Source organism: Cavia porcellus, unplaced genomic scaffold, assembly GCF_034190915.1.
Source record: "Cavia porcellus strain 051 isolate PalLab524CR breed Dunkin Hartley unplaced genomic scaffold, mCavPor4.1 scaffold_18, whole genome shotgun sequence".
Classification (NCBI taxonomy): domain Eukaryota; kingdom Metazoa; phylum Chordata; class Mammalia; order Rodentia; family Caviidae; genus Cavia; species Cavia porcellus.
The window spans coordinates 24,269,768-24,287,033 of record NW_026947501.1 but is presented as its reverse complement, the minus strand read 5'-3'; the positions used below and the strand labels follow the sequence as shown (position 1 = coordinate 24,287,033).

The 17,266-nt window shown below is 43.3% G+C and overlaps 1 long non-coding RNA gene across 2 annotated transcripts; it reads right to left on the bottom strand.

The window, feature by feature from the left end:
* Window positions 1–1,480: 1,480 nt before the first annotated feature.
* On the bottom strand, window positions 1,481–10,050 carry LOC134471296 (uncharacterized). 2 transcript variants are annotated; one of them, XR_010040653.1, is made up of 3 exons: window positions 9,692–10,050; window positions 6,711–6,818; window positions 1,481–3,845 (listed from the first exon to the last, which is right to left on the bottom strand). It is a non-coding gene; the product is annotated as an uncharacterized LOC134471296 (long non-coding RNA). The 2 variants fall into 2 exon arrangements; XR_010040652.1 differs by having other exon boundaries at window positions 6,711–10,050.
* Between the last annotated feature and the right edge of the window lie 7,216 nt (window positions 10,051–17,266).

Below are 17,266 nucleotides of genomic sequence, written 5' to 3'. Positions count from 1 at the left end.
ACGCCTGGGTTTCCCATATCCCTCTTCCTGCCCCAAGAAAATGATCTCCAGGGAGGCACCAGGACTCTGACCCCAGAATGCCTCAAACTTAAGTTCCAGGCTAGGCTCTGGTTGCCAAGTAATTAATTTTACTTGTTACACAAAACAGATCATTACATTTTTTTTTCTTACTTTTTTTTTTTTTTTTTTGTCTTTTTCCTTTTTATTGGTACCCGGGATCAAACTCACGACTGCCTACTTGCAAGGGCAGGCACTTATGCCACTGAGCTAAATCCCCAGCCCCAGACCATTACATTCTTATTCTTAGACAGCTGAGCTTTCCCCCAGCATTTCACTATTATAGACAACCTTGAACACACTCATGGTTGTATCCTTGAGATAAATGATTTGAAGAGAAATTATTTAGTTCAAGGGTACCTAACTTTCAAGGCTTCTGATGTATGTTGCCAATGTCTCCTCCAGTTTGTCTAATTATACATCCACCAGCTGTATGTGATGCCTTTTATAGTCATTCATGCCTGACTAAACTGAGTATTTAAAACACACCAGGAGTTTAAAAAAACTATCTTTCTTTAACTGCTATTATTGGTGAAGTTGAGGATTTTTCTATTTACCTCCCATCATCACTGGTGTTATATCTTTGTTTTAAAAATTTTTTAATTTAAATTTTATTTATTTATTATTTGAGACAGGGTCTCGCTATGCATGCAGTTCAGGCTAGTCTCGAGCTCACTTTGTAGCCCAAGCAATCTCGGACTTGCAACAGTCCTCCCTCTGCCTTCCAAGTGCTGGGATTACAAGTGTGCACCACCACACCTGGCCTTTCTTCTTCTTCTTCTTCTTCTTCTTCTTCTTCTTCTTCTTCTTCTTCTTCTTCTTCTTCTTCTTCTTCTTCTTTTTAACCAGGAATCAAACTCAGGACCTTGCACTTTTTAATGTTTTTTAGCTTTTTAAATTTTTTTATTTTTGGTACCGACAGTTGAACTCAGGTCCTTTGCTTACCAGGCAAGCACTCCTATCTACATCCCTGGCCCCTGCTACTTGTTTTTTTAATGATTTACACCTGCCTTTTTTCTACTATTGAGATATTAGACTTTTCCTCTTGATTTATAATCATTGCAATATTGAGTACATTTGGGTAGATTAAAGTGCAAAATAAAAGCTAGATAATAGGAAATAGGGAGACATTTTTTGTAAATGGGAAATGGACACAGATGGAGGGTGAGAAAGAGAATGGGACATATGTACAATTAAGATGTGTTACGTATACGTACCAACTTCCCACCGCAAATGTATTCATTTTGCACTGCAAACATGTACTAGTAAAAATAATAATTAAAAAAGAATACATTACAGCCAGATATGGCGATACATGCGTGTTCCTAGCACTCTGGGAGGCTGAGGCAGAACTGCAAACTCAAACCTTGCCTGGAGAATTTAGCAGCTTAACAAGAGTCTGCCTCAAAATTTATCTTTGCAATTTTTTTTTTCCAAATCCATTTTATTTCAAGGATAAAAAGAAAGAAAAGAGGAAAGAGAAGAAAAGGAAGGAGGAGGAAGAGAAAAGAAAGAATACAACAAAATTTCAAAAACGCATCAACCAGGGTTGCCTCAAAATTTAAAAAAATTCAAAAAAAAAAAGCAAAGAAAAAGAGCTGGGCGTGGTGGTGCACTCCTGTAATCCTAGCATTTGGTGTGGTGGTGGTGGTGGTGGGGGGTTGATGCTGAGGTAGGAGGATCCTTGCAAATTCAAGACCAGCCTGGTCTACAAAGTGAGCCCATGGCCAGCCTGACCCACACAGTGACACCCTGTCTCAAAAAGACAAACAAAACAAAACACAAGATGTAACTCAGTATATTTTGAAACATCTTTCTTTTTAAGCTTTCAATTCTGTTTTATGCTTTTAGCACAGAAAATTTAGAAATATTTACAATATCAAATTTCTTCATTGTTCTTTGATACAAGGTCTCATTATATAGCCTAGACTGGCCTCAGACTTGTGGTAGTTCTCCTGCCTCGGCCTCCCTGGCACTTGGAGCTAGGGAACTAGGGACCTTCTAACCCTTTCCTTTGCAGCTTTTGGTTTTGGCTTCAGGTTTCTAGGTGGCAAGTTTTAAATAGCTCCCATGACATTCCCTGACAGCTGAGACCTAATATTAATTGGAGAGGGTTATAGACATAAGGCATTTCTCTGCCCCCCGACTTTTACCCCTTTTTTCCCCATCTTTCTTTTTTTTTACTGTGACTATGATAAGAAATACATTTGATATTGCAAATGACTACATAGTGTCTATTTTAAAATGTTTCATGAAACATTGCTTACCCTACCTCTAGGTGACAGTCTGAAATTTCTACTAAAAAGGTCAGAGTAATTTTATTCTATTTTTTAAATAGGGTGTGGCTTGGAGCTAGAGTGCATGCTTAGCATGTGTGAGGCCCTGGGTTCAATGCTCAGCACCAAAGGAAATTAAATGGATTTAACAGTCCATCAAGAGGATCTTAACTGAGAGTCTGCGAGGCTGATTTTCACTCTCTGCAGTCTCACCTGCTTCCATGCCGCTGTGGCACGTCTCCCAGAGTGTGATACAGAGGGCAGATAACCATAAATCCACAGAGGACACTGAGGCCTTGTGTCTGGCCACTCAAGCTGAACTAAGCTTTGATTGACATCTAACAGGCAAGAGCTCAAATTTGAGTTTTGGATTTAAATCCTGAGGTTGAACACAAGGTTCTTTCTAGTTGCACAGCCCTGAAATCCTCTCTCTTCACCTTAATTATTTAATTTTTTTTTTAAGCTCATTATGCAGTTCAAGCTGGTCTTGAACTCACTTATGTAGCCCTGGCTGGCCTCAGACTCACTGTGATCCTCCTGCCTCAGCCTGCAGGTGCTGGAATTACAGGTATGTGCCACCACACCCGGCTATCCTCACTTTAATGCACTACTGGGAAACTCTTTTCCATTGTGTTATCCCAGCTTGGCACCGAATGGTCAACAGGATCTGCTTGAGCTCATCTGTTCTTGCAATCAGAGCCCAAGGAAAGGATGACACAACTTTCTTGGGCAGAAAAACTAATCTGGCGTGTCCTTTGCACATACATTAGGACTGGCACGAGGAAGCTAGCCCTACACAGTGAGGGTGGAGAGTGATTATGTGGCTGACTTCCAAGAAAGAGACCGATGACACTGTCAGCAGCCAGCACTGGTCCTTACTTTGATAATGGAAATTAAAACGGAAGCAAGAATTTGCAGGAGGACCAAGGATTTAGCTCAGTGACATAAGCACCTGCCTGGCAAACACAAGGTCATGAGCTCAACCCCTGGTACCAAAAATAATAATAATAATAATAATAGAATTTAGGAAAAATACTTCAGTTGGAAAGCAAGAGAAAATGACAAACTGGGCATGGTAGCACATGCCTGTAATCCCAGAACTCAGGAGACTGAGGCAGGAGGATTACCACAGGTTCAAGGCCAACCTGGGCAATGTAGTGAGTTTAAGGCCAGGCTGAACTATTGAGCGAGATTCTGTTTCAAAGAAACCGAAACAAAACAAAACAAAGCAAGAGAAAATGGTAAGGAACTCTAGTTTGAAAAGTGGACAAATTGGGGCTGGGGATTTAGCTCAGTGGCATATAAGCGCCTGCCTTGCAACCCGGCAGTTGTGAGTTCGATCCCTGGTACCGATAAAAAAAAGGAGACAAAAAAAAAAAAAAAAAAGAAAGAAAGAAAGAAAAATGGACAAAGATCAAGCTGGTCCTTAACAAAGGACAGCAAGAGAAACTAGGAAAGGGGCTGGAGCTGGCACCGGGGGTGGCGCACACTGATGAAGAGTGTCCAGTTGACCTGTGGACAAAAAAAAAAGAGATCAGTTTTCTGAGGTGCAGTAGTGGGCTGGGCTGGTTAATCATTCTCGCAGCCCTGGGTTTGTAGCTGGAGGAACCCTTGCGACTGGGGGCAGTTTGGCTCCGATGGGTGATCACCACCAGGGGTGGGCTTCCCGGCTCTGCTTTGCCAGGAGCCCAGGGATTTCGGGGGCCTCAGGACAATGACTGGACACTTCCAGGCAGCATGGTGGCAGAGGTGTTGTAAACCCGGTCATCAGATTCAGCGAATTCTGAAAACTAGTTGCTCATATGGTGGTGTCCTCCATGCTGAAGGGGACTGAGGTAGTTTAGGTACACTGAACGGCTCATAAATCTTGTTTTGCCAACTTTTCCTAAATAGTCACCACACCTATATCCAAAGTTTTACAATAATAAAGAGTATGAAATGAAGGTCAAGGTTTGTTTTGCCTTCAGTTACTTGCGGGGTATCTGTCTATAGGCCAGAAGCCAAGAGTCACAGTTTTAGCAAAAACTACTTTTAAGTACCTGATTGCCCCAGAAGAACATACAAGTAATGCTTTTAATGAGTAACAGGTTAAGGGCACAAGAATTTGTCTATCTTGTCACTATGTTGGTCTCTGACTGTGTCAACAAATATAAAGCCATGAAGAAGCTGTGAGGAAGACTATCCACCAAGGAAGTGACCTCAGGAGACTTGAATTCAAAAGTCACCACTCTGGGGCTGGGGATTTAGCTCAGCGGCAAAAGCACCTGCCTTGCAAGCAAGTGGTAGTGAGTTCAATCCCCGGTACCGATAAAAAAGAAAAAGACCAAAAAAAAAAAGCAAAAGTCACCATTCTGTCTGGAAGTTCCCCATCTTCCCCTCACCCTAGTATTGGGAATTGAAACTAAGGGCCACCTCCCCAGCCCTTTTTAAAAAAAATTAATTAATTTATTTTTACTTTAAGGGAGTCTTGCTAAATTGCCCAGATTAGCCTGGAATTTGCAATCCTTCTGCCCCAGCCTCCTGAGTAGCTGAGATTACAGGCATGGATCACTATGTCCAGCCATTTATCAATCTTCTGTTCTAGGTCAAGTCAAAACTCCTCTATGCCTCATTTTTATCATCTATAAATGTTTTAATAATACCAGCTTTCTCAGGGGTGTAGAGAAATGCAATTGAAAATCATAGCAGTACAGGACTAAGCAGTGGCCTCAAAAATTGAGGCCTTTCTGATTTGAAAAGCTGTGGAACAACTGGCCATTGAATTTGCATAATGGTTGTGCCTGTAGTTTAACTACAGTTAGAGTTAATGTTTTTAGCAGCCATATATTTATGTATTTGTTTGTTTGTTTAGTTTTGGAGATAGAGTCCCCCTATGTAGCCCATGCTGGCCTTAAACTCGAAGCGACCCTCCTGCCTCAGCCTCCCAAGTGCTGGGATTACATGCGTGAGTCACCATGCCCAGCTATCTCTGAGCTTTTTGGATTGTGGGCCTGCCCTGAGCAGTCCTTCACCCAGTAAACACCCAGGATGAGCTGTAGAGCAGCAAGCTGGGTGTGGTGAAGATAAATTTTAGCTCTTCAGAGAAACAGTGAGGTCAAAATGACTGAGCCCCTGCCCAAAACAGCGAGACTGTGAATGGAGCAACCTAAAAGCTCGGGTGGAATTTACAGCTCAGAACAGTTCCACGAGGCCTTCACTAGGGTGACAGGGCGGTCTTGGTGTCTTTGTTCTTCCCCTGGATAATTTCCTGCAGAGGGCGCAGGGTAGGAAGTTGTCTGGCCCTCAAGGGGTTTCCCTTCTCTCAGAAGAGACAGGGGCTAGCATGAGCCTCAGGCCTGTGTCGGTGCTAGGCCCTTGCTTGCCTGGGCAGAGCTGAGGACTGCAGGTCCCCAACCGGCTCAGGCAAACAGACTCTCTCTTCTGAGAATTTGAAACCTGAACAGTCTCTGTGCCTGGCAAGCTCGAGCAGTGTCACATGAGCCATGGACCTGCGGAAAGAAGGTCCCCTGGCTGCCCTGCTCCCTGCCTGTCTGCTGTAGTTTCTTAGCTCTGCCTTCAGCCCCTGGGCCATGCCAGTCTCTTTCCATAAATTTCCATTTAGGCTGGGTGATCAGAGTTGCTTCCAGAGGAATCAAAAAATAAGCAAAAAACCCAACCAAAAGCAAGCCAAAGACATTATACAGCGTCTTAGGAGCACAGACATGCTGAGGTGAAGAGAGTGTGAACTTTGGTCCTTTGTTGTTTGAAACTTTTTCTGTACCCAAAGTAGTTTTGAATCATGGTTTTCAACTGGTCTGCTGCATAAGCTTATGCAAGCTTCCCGAGTCTTAATTTCCTTGACTATAAAGAGGAGATCACCAACTTTATAAAGTCGGTTTGCTGATTACTTAAGTGGTTATTTTTGCTTATTTCCTAGCCAGCAGCTGTGTGACAAATAGCTGAGGCTTTTGGAGATTAGTGACATAAGGATTCTTTAAATATTAGTACATTTTTTAAAAAACAGGAATACTGGGCTGGAGATTTAGCTCAGTAGCACAGTGCTTGCTGGCAAGCATGAGGTTGTGAGTTTGATACCTGGAAACAACAACAAAACAGAAATACCTAATTTTTTTTTTAATCGGTACCCAGGATTGAACTCACGACCGACCACGCGCTTGCAAGGCAGGTGCTTATGCCTGCTGAGCTAAATCCCCAGCCCCTTCCTTTCTTTTTTATGTCTGCCTTTCTTTCTTTTCTTTTTTCTTTCTTTCTTTCTTTCTTTCTTTCTTTCTTTCTTTCTTCTTCCTTCCTTCCTTCCTTCCTTCCTTCCTTCCTTCCTTCCTTTTGTCTTTCTGAGACAGGGTTTCACTATGTAGTTCAGGGTTGCCTTGAACTCACTTTGTCGACCAGGCTGATGTGGAACTCGCAGCAATCCTACTGTCCCAGCCTTCCGAGTCCCTGGATTACAGATGCGTGCCACCACACCTGGCTCTTTTCCATGGATTCCTAAGAATAAGAAATTCTAATGCTTTTTTTTCTTTTTCTTATTTTTTTAAAGTAGAAATCAGGTCCTCATGCATGCTAGGTAAATACTGAATTCTTGGAAAGTAAACTAGTACAACTACTATGGAAATCAGTATGGAGATTCCCCAAAACACTAAAACTCGAAATTCTGTTCCCCTTCTAGGTATCTACCTGAAAGACTTTAGAACATTACAGTGAAATATACATACTGAAGTTTATATAATAGTTTGTATAATGGTATAGCCATAATAGCTAAATTTTGGAAGCAGTCTGTATGTCCATCAAAAGACAAATACGTGAAGGACCACCTGGTGACTCTCCTTGAAGAAGTGCGCTTGGCCCTACTCCACAGATAGATGGGCACAGAGCTAGTGCCTACATTTCCTTATCCCCTCAGCTGGCTTTCAGCAGTGCAAATTGGTCTGGCCCAGGTGCTGATGTCTTTGAAGCAATGCAATGGGTTGGTGATGCCCCCGCTACAGCTCTCAAGTCACATGTGTGAGCTAGGCTGAGTGACACCATGGTGTCCCTGAGAAGCAGCCTCCAGAAAAGAAGCTATGTTTTCTTAGGGCATGGGTTCATCTCAGAACTGAAGCGCTGACCTCAGAACACTAGATATTGCCCCAACCTGTGATATGCAGATGACTCTTTTTCCATATCCTTCCCTCTGCAGATTGCAGAGGTGATTTCAGGCCTCCTGCTTAGCCCAGCTCGCCGATTCATGTGCTTCCAGGCTTTCTCATAGGCGCTCATTCCAAAGCTATTTCACTCTTTATGAATTAATAAAACCCAGGTTCGTCCCTGGTCCAGGCAGTTCTAGCTGGACTTAGGATGCCTTTAGCTCCCCATAACTACAAATATGCCTTAGCATCTTTGTTCTCACCATAAACTGTACTGGGAGTGGTAGATTGAAATTCCAATCACTTTCCTATGGGATTACAAATATCAACTTCACTGAACCTTGATGAGGTTGGGAAGGGTAAAGGAGATGTGGTATTTATACAAAGTAGAGTACTACTCTGTCATAAAGAGGGTACACTTGAGTCATCTATAGGAAAACATGTACTTTGAGAACATAATGCTAAGGAAATTAATCAGACACACAAGCTAAAATATCACATGGCTTCTCTTATATGAGAAACCCAAACTTTAAATGAAGAGCAAAATAAAAAATAAGAAGCAGGGAGATAGATCTTTTGCAAAAGGAAATGGACTAGGCAATGGGGGGAGGGTGACAGGGAGAGAGGGAAGAAGAGGAAAGCGGGTTGGTTGAATAGTATTAATAGTGCAAAGCCCTGAGTTTGATTCCCGGTACAAAAAGAAAAAAAAAAACAGTAATTAAAAAAAGTGTTCTGTACATGCACCAATCCTCATGATCAGTGTAATCATTATACACTGCAAGCATAGATTAAAAATTAAAGAAAAGAAAACTGAAACAGAAAAGTGAAAAAGGTGCTCTACCACTCAGCCCCTTTACCAGCTGAGTCTAAGCTCTGCTGCAGCCAGTGCATCCGTGTGTTTACATAAGCATAAGATGAGCTTGTTTTCATGTGATTCTAAATATTTAATAATTTATGTTTTATAAAAAGTATCACGTGAATAAAAACACTTTCAATCCCTTCTTCAGACTGGGAATACAGCAGCTGAGCTGATAGTATGAACAGGATCCAGTTGTGAGCAGCTTTGAGCTCGGCCCCAGTCACAGCTGAAAGCAGGTTTCGAACTGGCCAGTGCGACGCCTTGTCTACGTGGTGCCTGGTGAGGTGCCCACTGGGGCTTCACATCTGTATTGAGCCTGAGTGCCAGGAACTGCAAAGAGCAAAAGTACCTGGAGGAAGGGTACAGCCCGAGGTGGCCCGGGCACTGTGCTCGCTCCGGAGCTCACTGCTGCTCAGCAGTGTTCCAGGGATAGTCCAGGAAGGGTCTCGGCAGGGACGGATCTCCAGGACATGAGATTAAAAAACGGAGTCTGTGACATGATTTTGAAAGCCTCCAAATTCAGGGAGATGTGACTCTCCCCAACCACCTTTCCATTCTAGTGCTTGTGTTTTGATTATACATGCTCTAATTTCTCAGAAAATTCATTTATTCTTGCCCAGAGGCTGCAAAAGCTCCAAGTAATTATACAGATAAAACCAGTGACAAATGTACCAGACTGCTTTTACAGAGATCTACTCGATCGACCTTGTGAAAGGAATTCGTAACTGCTTAACTGCAACATGACTCCTAGCCATGGCCCATTAGATTAGCTCTCTGGGGAAGGCCCTTGACAACAGCTAGATGGAAACTACAGCCCTTCTCCCCTAACTACAGTTAGGATAGCTCTTTGGGCTATTACAGACAGCTGCGTTAGGTATTGTGGGCAATGGGACAGGGCTAGGCCCTCACTGGAGTCAGGCAGAAGAAGAGAACACATTAACAACTGGCTGGAGGCACACCTGAAGATTAAAATCACAATGGACAGATTTACAAACTTCCCTAAAAAAGCTTGAGATTATTGGTACCGCCCTTTTGAGATTTCTCATATAAATGAACCATTATCTTACTAGGGTGGGCCATCCACTCCCACTCACTAAGACTAATAAGGCTAAAACTAAAAACAAAACTATGATGTCCACCAGGTGTGGTGGCACACACCTGAAATTCCAGCACTTGACATGCTGAGGCAGGACCAATGCAAAATCTAGGCCAGCGTGGCGCCCCCCAAAACAACAACAACAACAACAACAACAACTAAGACTACAGATTATCCCAAGGTTAATGAAGTCATCTACCTGTCCTGTTACTACTGGATCAAATTAGCTAAGTGGCTATACATGTTAGTTGATTATAGTTTTGACTCACATTGTACCCACCTTGTGAGTTAGGTCTGTAAAACTTTCTCTGAGAAGTGAGCTCTTCAGTAATCCATTGGTATCTCAGGAGCTATTCCTATTCTCCAATAAGCTGTCCTACTCTTAAAACAAAACAAATGCCAGGGAGAAGAGTTTTGATTATTTTTTTCTCCACCAGTGGAGGCAGCAGGGTGGCAGTGGGGGTACAGCCATCTCTGGCAGCTGTATATAGAGAGAGTGGGCTGAAAGCCTGTTGGAATCACTGCATGTCCTGAGGATGGAACCAGGCCTGGCACACATGCAGGAATGTGCTCTACCACTAAGCAACGTCTGTATCCCTGAATAGGTTTTTTTGCTCTTTAGATTTCTAGAGACCTGAATAGGTTTTCAGTGCCCCCCCCCCCCCCCCCCGCTCCCCAATGAGGGATTGGACCCAGAGCCTTTACAACAAGCTACATGCTCAGCCCCTTTTATTCCTTATTTTGGGACTGGCTCTTGCTAAATCATGTGAAATTGCTCAGAGTGAGCTTGATTTTTTTTTTTTTTTTTTGTACTGGGGATTGAACTCACAACCTCACACTTGCCAGGCAGGTACTTACTGTGCCACTGAGCTGTATTCCTGGTCTCTTGAGCTTGAATTTTTTTATCCTCCTTTTTTTTTTTGAGACAGGGATTCTGTAATGTAGTTCAGGCGGGCCTTGAACTCACACCAGATCCTCCTGCCTCAGCCTCCAGAGTCCTGGGATTACAGATATGTGCCACTATGCCCTGCACCAGGTTTTTTTTCTAAATGACTACCATAAGATGTTGTTTTCAAAACTTTGCAACAGATATTCCCTTCCAAAGAGGACTCCCTCCCGCTCTGCCTGTGCGCTTTCCTGCATGCTCCTGCCCTGCCGCTCCCCCATAGCCTAAATGCCACCTCCATACTTTGCAATGCTCTCTTTATCTGCCTTCTAGATAAAGAGATCAAAGTTTCTGCAAGATCTGATTTCCCTGGATACTTTACATGAGGAGGAATGGAGGCGGGAGGAAGGATAGGTTGATCTGTCAGAGGACTCAGATGGAAATTTCTGGTCCAAAGGTCAAATCCTGGCTGGGAATGTGGTTCAGTGGTTGAGTGCTTACCTAGCATGTGCAAGGCCCTGGGTTTAATCCCCAGTAATATGAAAAGAAAAAGAAAAACTACTAGAGAAAACCAAAGGTGAAGTCGCCTGCACAGTTGGCCACCTTGGATCTTCACAGGTGAGGGGTCACCCCGCTCTCCTACTGTGTGTCAGACACCAAATCTAGAGCAGAGTTCAGGCAGAGGACAGTCCTGGGGCTTTGTGCCCCATGCTCTTTTCCTTCAGGAGTCACATGTATAGGTTTATAAAGAAAGACAACTCGCCAGGACATCTGTAAATCCCAGCTCACAGGAGACTGAGGCAGGAGGATACGGGTTGAGTTTGAGGCCAGCCTGGACTATATAATGAGTTCAAGCCAGCCTGGGTTGCATAGTAAGACCGCATCTCTCAAAAATAAATAAATAACAATCAAAACCCAGTAGAGAATATCTGTAAAGCACCTGGTTTTTAAAAACACACCAAACCCGAAAAAGCTCAAGTGGACACTTTCTTTGGCCTCCCTCACAGTAGTCTCTGTTCATCTGGCAATCCTTGGTCACTTAGGACATCAGCAGAGCCTCAGGTGATCATGAGTGGGTAGACGGAATGGACAGGAGCAGCAGAGGAGAGAGCTGGGGTTAGATTCACTTTTTATTCTAGCAGTTCTCAAACATGGCTGCAGAGCCGGGGTTTAGCTCAGCGGCAGAAGTGCCTGCCTGGCAAATGCTAGGTCACGAGTTTGATTCCCAGTGCCAAAACCAAAACAAAAAAATCCCACCCAATAAACAAAGAAACAAAAACATGACTGCAGTCTAGAATCACCTGTGTGCAGATTTTTGAAATCTTAAAACCATACTAAAGCATACTAATGATAACAGATTCTCTATGATTTGGGACCATATATCAGTATTTTTCAAATCTCAACTGAATATGGTGGCCCACACCTGTAATCTTAGCACTAGGGAGGCCGAGGCAGAAAGACAAATTGCCGATACTCTTCCTTCCTTTTCTGTTTTCTTTTGTACTGGGAATTGAATCGGGACCTTCATTATAAATTATATACCCAGGCCTTTTTGTTTTTAAATTTTAAACAGGTTTCTCTAAGTCACTTAGTTGCCCTGCCCCAATCTTCTAGAGTGTAGGGATCACAAGTCTGGGCCACCATGCCTGCCAATGTTTTATTTTGTAGTTTATTTTATTTTATTTTATTTTATTTTATTTTATTTTATTTTATTTTATTTTTTGTCTTTTTCTTTTTTATCGGTACCGGGGATTGAATGCAAGACCGCCTGCTTGCAAGGCAGGTGCTTATGCCTCTGAGCTAAATCCCCAGCCCCACCTGCCTATGTTATTTATTTATCTGTAGTCTTGCTATATGGTTCAGGAAGGCCTTAAACACAACTATGCCTGTCTTTTTAAAAATAATATTTAGAAGTGTAACTGTTCCCTGAGGGTGGGTTTGTAGTTTTGTTTGAATATGACCTTAACGAGTTTTTTGTTTTACTTGGTTTTGTTTTTCCCCGCAGGGTGTTTTTTTTAATTACTTTTTTTTTTTTTGACAGACTCTTGCTCTGTAGCCGTGGCTGGCCTTGAATTCACAGGAATCCTCCTGCCTCAGGCTCCTGAATTGCTAAGATTATAGGTGTGTGCCACCATGCTCAGCATGGGAGGGTGGTGGGTTTTTAACTTGGTGTTCTCTGCTGTGTGATGGCTCTCTCAGCTAGCATCATGTACTGCACTGTGGTACATGCCTGTGGTGTACCCAGACAGACAGGCTGGAATTTGCACCAGAGAGGCACTTTGGCCTAATTAATAAAGGAGTTCTGGATGTGAACAGATTGGCTTTCTGACCTAGGGTAAGTTACTAAATCAGTGCAAAGTGCCTGGCAAGTAGTCAGGCTTGTAAAAAGTAGAGCTATTATTATAAATGGCTTTTATACCTTCATCATTCTTTGGGCAAAATGAGTATCTGACTTAAATTCAATGGTTGGCTGAGGTGGTACATGCCTGTGATCCAGCACTTGGGAGGCTGAGGCAGGATTGTTGCAAATTCGAGGCCAATCTGAGCTACCAAGTGAGCTCAAGGCCAGCCTGAACCGCATAGTGAGACCCTGACTCAAAAAGGCAAAAAAAGCACACACACACACACACACACACACACACACACACACAGAAATAAAGAAAGAAAAGAAAAACAGAATCAATGGTTGATGAGATTAGTACAGCACTGCCCAATAGAATATATCAGAAAATATACACTTAATATCAAATTTTCTAGTAACTGTACTTTAAAAAGTAAAATAAAAGAATTGGGATTATAGCTCAATGGCAGAGGACTTGTCTAGCATGTTCGAGGTCCTAAGTTCTATACCCAGCACTGTAAAAAAAAAAAGGAATGAATAATTTTAACAACAAACTTCATTTAACTCAATATATCTAAATATTATTATTTCTACTCAGGAGGCTGAGGCAGGAGGATCACAGTGAGTTTGAGGCCAGCCTGGGCTACATTATGAGTTTAAAGCTAGCCTGAACTGCATAGTGAGACCTTGCCTTAAAAAAAATTATTTTAACATAAAGTCAGTATTAAAAAAAATTTTTTTTTCTTGGTACGAGGGATCGAACTCACAACCACACTTGCAAGGCAGGCGCTTATGTTGCTGAGCTAAATCCCCAGCCCCTAGTCAGTATTAAAATTTAATAAATTATTAGTGCCCTATTTTGTTTGACTTATTATTTTTGAGATAGAGTCTCACTATGTCATTCAGGCTGGTCTTGAACTCAATGTGTAACCCAGGCTGGCCTCAAACTTGCAGTAATCCTCCTGCCTTGGCCTCTGTGTGCTGGGATAACAGGTGTGGACCATCTGCTCAGCAGGTGAGCTATTTCACCCCTCCCTCCATACTAAGTCTTTGGAATTTAGTACAGTTTTATGTACTATTTGTTTCTTCTTTATTTATTGTCATAGTGGGGGACCTAACTCATGGGTTCTCTCCACTGGGCTACAACCTCAGCCCTATTTTATTTTTTGAGACAAGGTCTCATAAAATTGCTCAGGTGGGGCTGGGGATTTAGCTCAGCGGCATAAGCACTTGCCTTGCAAGCAGGTGGTCATGAGTTCAATCCCTGGTACTGATTAAAAAAAAAAAATTGCTCAGGCTAAGTCCCAACTTGTTTTTATTCTCTTGTTTTTTGGTACCAGGACTCAGACTCAGGACCTTGCACTTGCCAGGCAGGGGCTTATGCCACTGAGCTAAATTCCAGCCCTAGGTGCAAACCTGGGACCTGCCTGCTTCGACCTTCTGAGTTAGCTGGGATGGCAGGCAGCGGCCACTATACCTGGCTGATGTTCTCCATCTCAATAGAGACCAAGTGTGTTTTCAAGCCTCTGCCAGTCTCCTGGCTGCTGTGCCTGACAGGACTGTTGAGAGCACTGTCCTTCTTCCCTGTCTCCACTCCTGCACGCTCCGGGTCTGCTGAATGCGCTTCTCCAGCCAGTCCCTCACGCTTGCTTGGACCAGGCCTTCTTTTGTTCTGCTCTGAGGTTTTTCTGTAAAAGATCCCGTTTTTAGCCTAACATTTTACAAGCTGATCCTTGCGCAAACATCCCCATGCCTTTGCAAGATTACTTGTTTGCAATCAGGACATTGGTGACACTTAAGAGGCAAGTGACATTTTCTGTCTTGCTTTTTACAAAAACTGACCCAAAAGGCATCTTGCCCAGAGGCAGGGTGGGAGGTTGACCAGGACCCCTCTATACTTTCTAGGCTTCCTACCCAGGCCCCACCCCCCTGGGGGTGGAAGTCTGTGACCCTCACAGCCAAGCAGCCTGAGTCATTGCAGCCACTGTTAAACCTTAGCTTCAGAATCAGAGCTGCTTTTGTTTTTCATTGAATAGGCAGCCCAGAATGCAGACACACACACACACACACACACACACACACACACACACACACACGCTGACCGAGGCCTAAGGACTGGTTCTTAAGTAGGAGAACATGTTGTTTGCCATAATTGCTGCTTTTTTTTGTTTTGGGGCTAACAGGAATCGAACTCAGGACCTCAAGCTTCCCAGGCAGGTGCTGCACTGCCATTGAGCTAAATCCCCAGCCCCTGTTTTTTGTTTTTTGAGTTTTTTTTGAGACAGAGTCTCACTATGTAGCCTGGGCTGCCTTAACCTTCAGCATTCCCCCCCCCCCGCCGCCTCAGTCTCCTGGGTGCTGGGATTACAGGCGTGTGCGTGTGCCTGTACCTGACTGCTAAGCTTCTTGCTAAGCAGTCTTTTAAGGGAAGCCTAAACTCTCTCAACCTCTCCTCAACTCACTGTGGTGACTTTGGTCTCATCACAAGAGGGATTCCTGGCACTCACTAAGGTTACCAGTGACTTCCTGACACTATGTCCTTGAAGTGTTTTTGATTTTTCTTCCTTGCACTTGGCTGTGTCCATCACTTCCTCTCCCCTGAAATTCATCTTTGGTCTTCGGTGATTTCTTTACTGATTTCTGTTCATCCCTGAGATTCTTCCCCCTACTTAAATCTTTCCTGGCTCTGCACTGAGGGTGTGTCTTTGGCCCTCTGTCCAGTATGACTTCACCTATCCCAAGGCTTTACCTATAATCTAGGTGATGCTAACTCCCAGATCATTGTCCTTAGCCCAGGTTTGATTTCTTTTTTGTTTTTGGTTTATTGAGACAGGATCTCACTATGTAGCCCAGTCTGGCCTTGAACTTGCTACAGTACAAAGACATTCTGGCTCAGGTGTGCAAGCCCTTGCTGGGCAAGTACGAGGTCATGAGTTGGATCCCTGGTACCAAGAAAAAGACATTCTAGCAGGGGTGTGTGGCCTAAACCAGTTTAGCTAGGAGTTCTGCACTTGATTAGAAATGTTTGCAAGGGCCCTGGGAGGGGAAGGCCGACTTTTCTGGGGCCACTATTTGCCACTCATGGACTGACTATTTATAAGTGTCACTGGGACAAAAAAAGCTTGCAATTTTGGGTGGGGAAAATTACTAGTTCTTATCATATACAGTATAGCAAAAACATTTCTGATGGATTAGATTCAAATGTTAAATAAATGGAAACATAAATTACTTGGGGAGGGGGGAGGAAACAAAAAAAATACAAGTTTGTGGTTAGAGCAAAATTTCCCAAGTATGATGTTAGTGACAGACTCCATAAAGTTAAACATTGATAGGTGTAGCTACTTAATCATTAGAAACTTCCACAGAGCAGAATTAAGAAAAAAAACGCACAAAAAAGAAAAATATGCAGCATATACAAGTGAAAGGTTAATGTTTTATTATTTAAAGAGTCCATCAAACAATAAGAAAAATATCAACACCCTAACAGAATAAGAATTTTTTTTTTTGTCTTTTTCGTTTTTTTATTGTTACCAGGGATTGAACTCACAACTGCCTGCTTACAAGGCAGGCGCTTATGCTGCTGAGCTAAATCCCAGGCCCAGAAAAAGATTGTTTTTAAAAGGTGAAATAGGGGGCTGGGGATTTAGCTCAGCGGCATAAGCGCCTGCCTTGTAAGCAGGCAGTCTGGTACCAATAAAAAAGGAAAAAGACAAAAAAAAAAAAAAAAAATGCTATACCAGGTTTTCCACCTGCTATCCTGGCAAACAAAGGTGTCCAGTGTGGTTAAGGACGTGGGAAAGGAAAAACTCAGTTAATGGGGTTTTCATCTTTGACATGAAGTCACTTTGCAACTTTTTTCTCTTCTTTTTTTTGAGCGTGTTATAGTCAACAGTAGGAGGGCACCCTGGAGAGCTCTGCAAAAAGTTGTGAAGGAGACCATCTCTGTCACTAAACTTAAGCCCGTGAATTTGTGGTTAGCAAGAATATCCTGTGGGGCTGTTGAAGTCTAGTTTCTTTTTCATATTCTAAAAGGTTTCCTTTGAAGAAACAAGGTGTGAAGATGAAGGCTGTTTCCCCAGTAAAGCTTTAACTCCTTAGATGCCCAGGCCTTTGCGCGGGCCTGACTCTGGGCTGCCCACCCCACCCAGGGCACAGGGACGCAGCCCCCGCTGGGCAGGGCTGCACTGGCTGCAGGCCAGGAGGCCCATGCACCTGGCCTTCTTCCAGGTGAGGACAGAAACCCGCTGATGAGCCTGCTGAGGAGGGACACACTTCACTTCACTGACACACTACAATACCTCTGCCTTTGTCACCTTGTTCTGGGTGACCTGGCACTTTCTCCACAGGCTCCTGATGTTTGTGGTGGTGTCATCAAAGCTTCTCTTCATTATGGCTGGAATGTGATTTTACTTTCATTGTGAAATGCCCAAATAATCCTGGGGATAAAAATAAAGAGATTTTAGTAATGATATAAACACGCAGAACAGGTAATTCATAGATCAAATAAACATATTTACACACTGCTAGGGGGAAATGAAATAGGGAGACAACTTACTTGACTTTGGGTAGGACTAAAGAAAAGGATGATCAGGCTCGGTGTGGCACACCTGTAATCTTCAGAGGTGAGG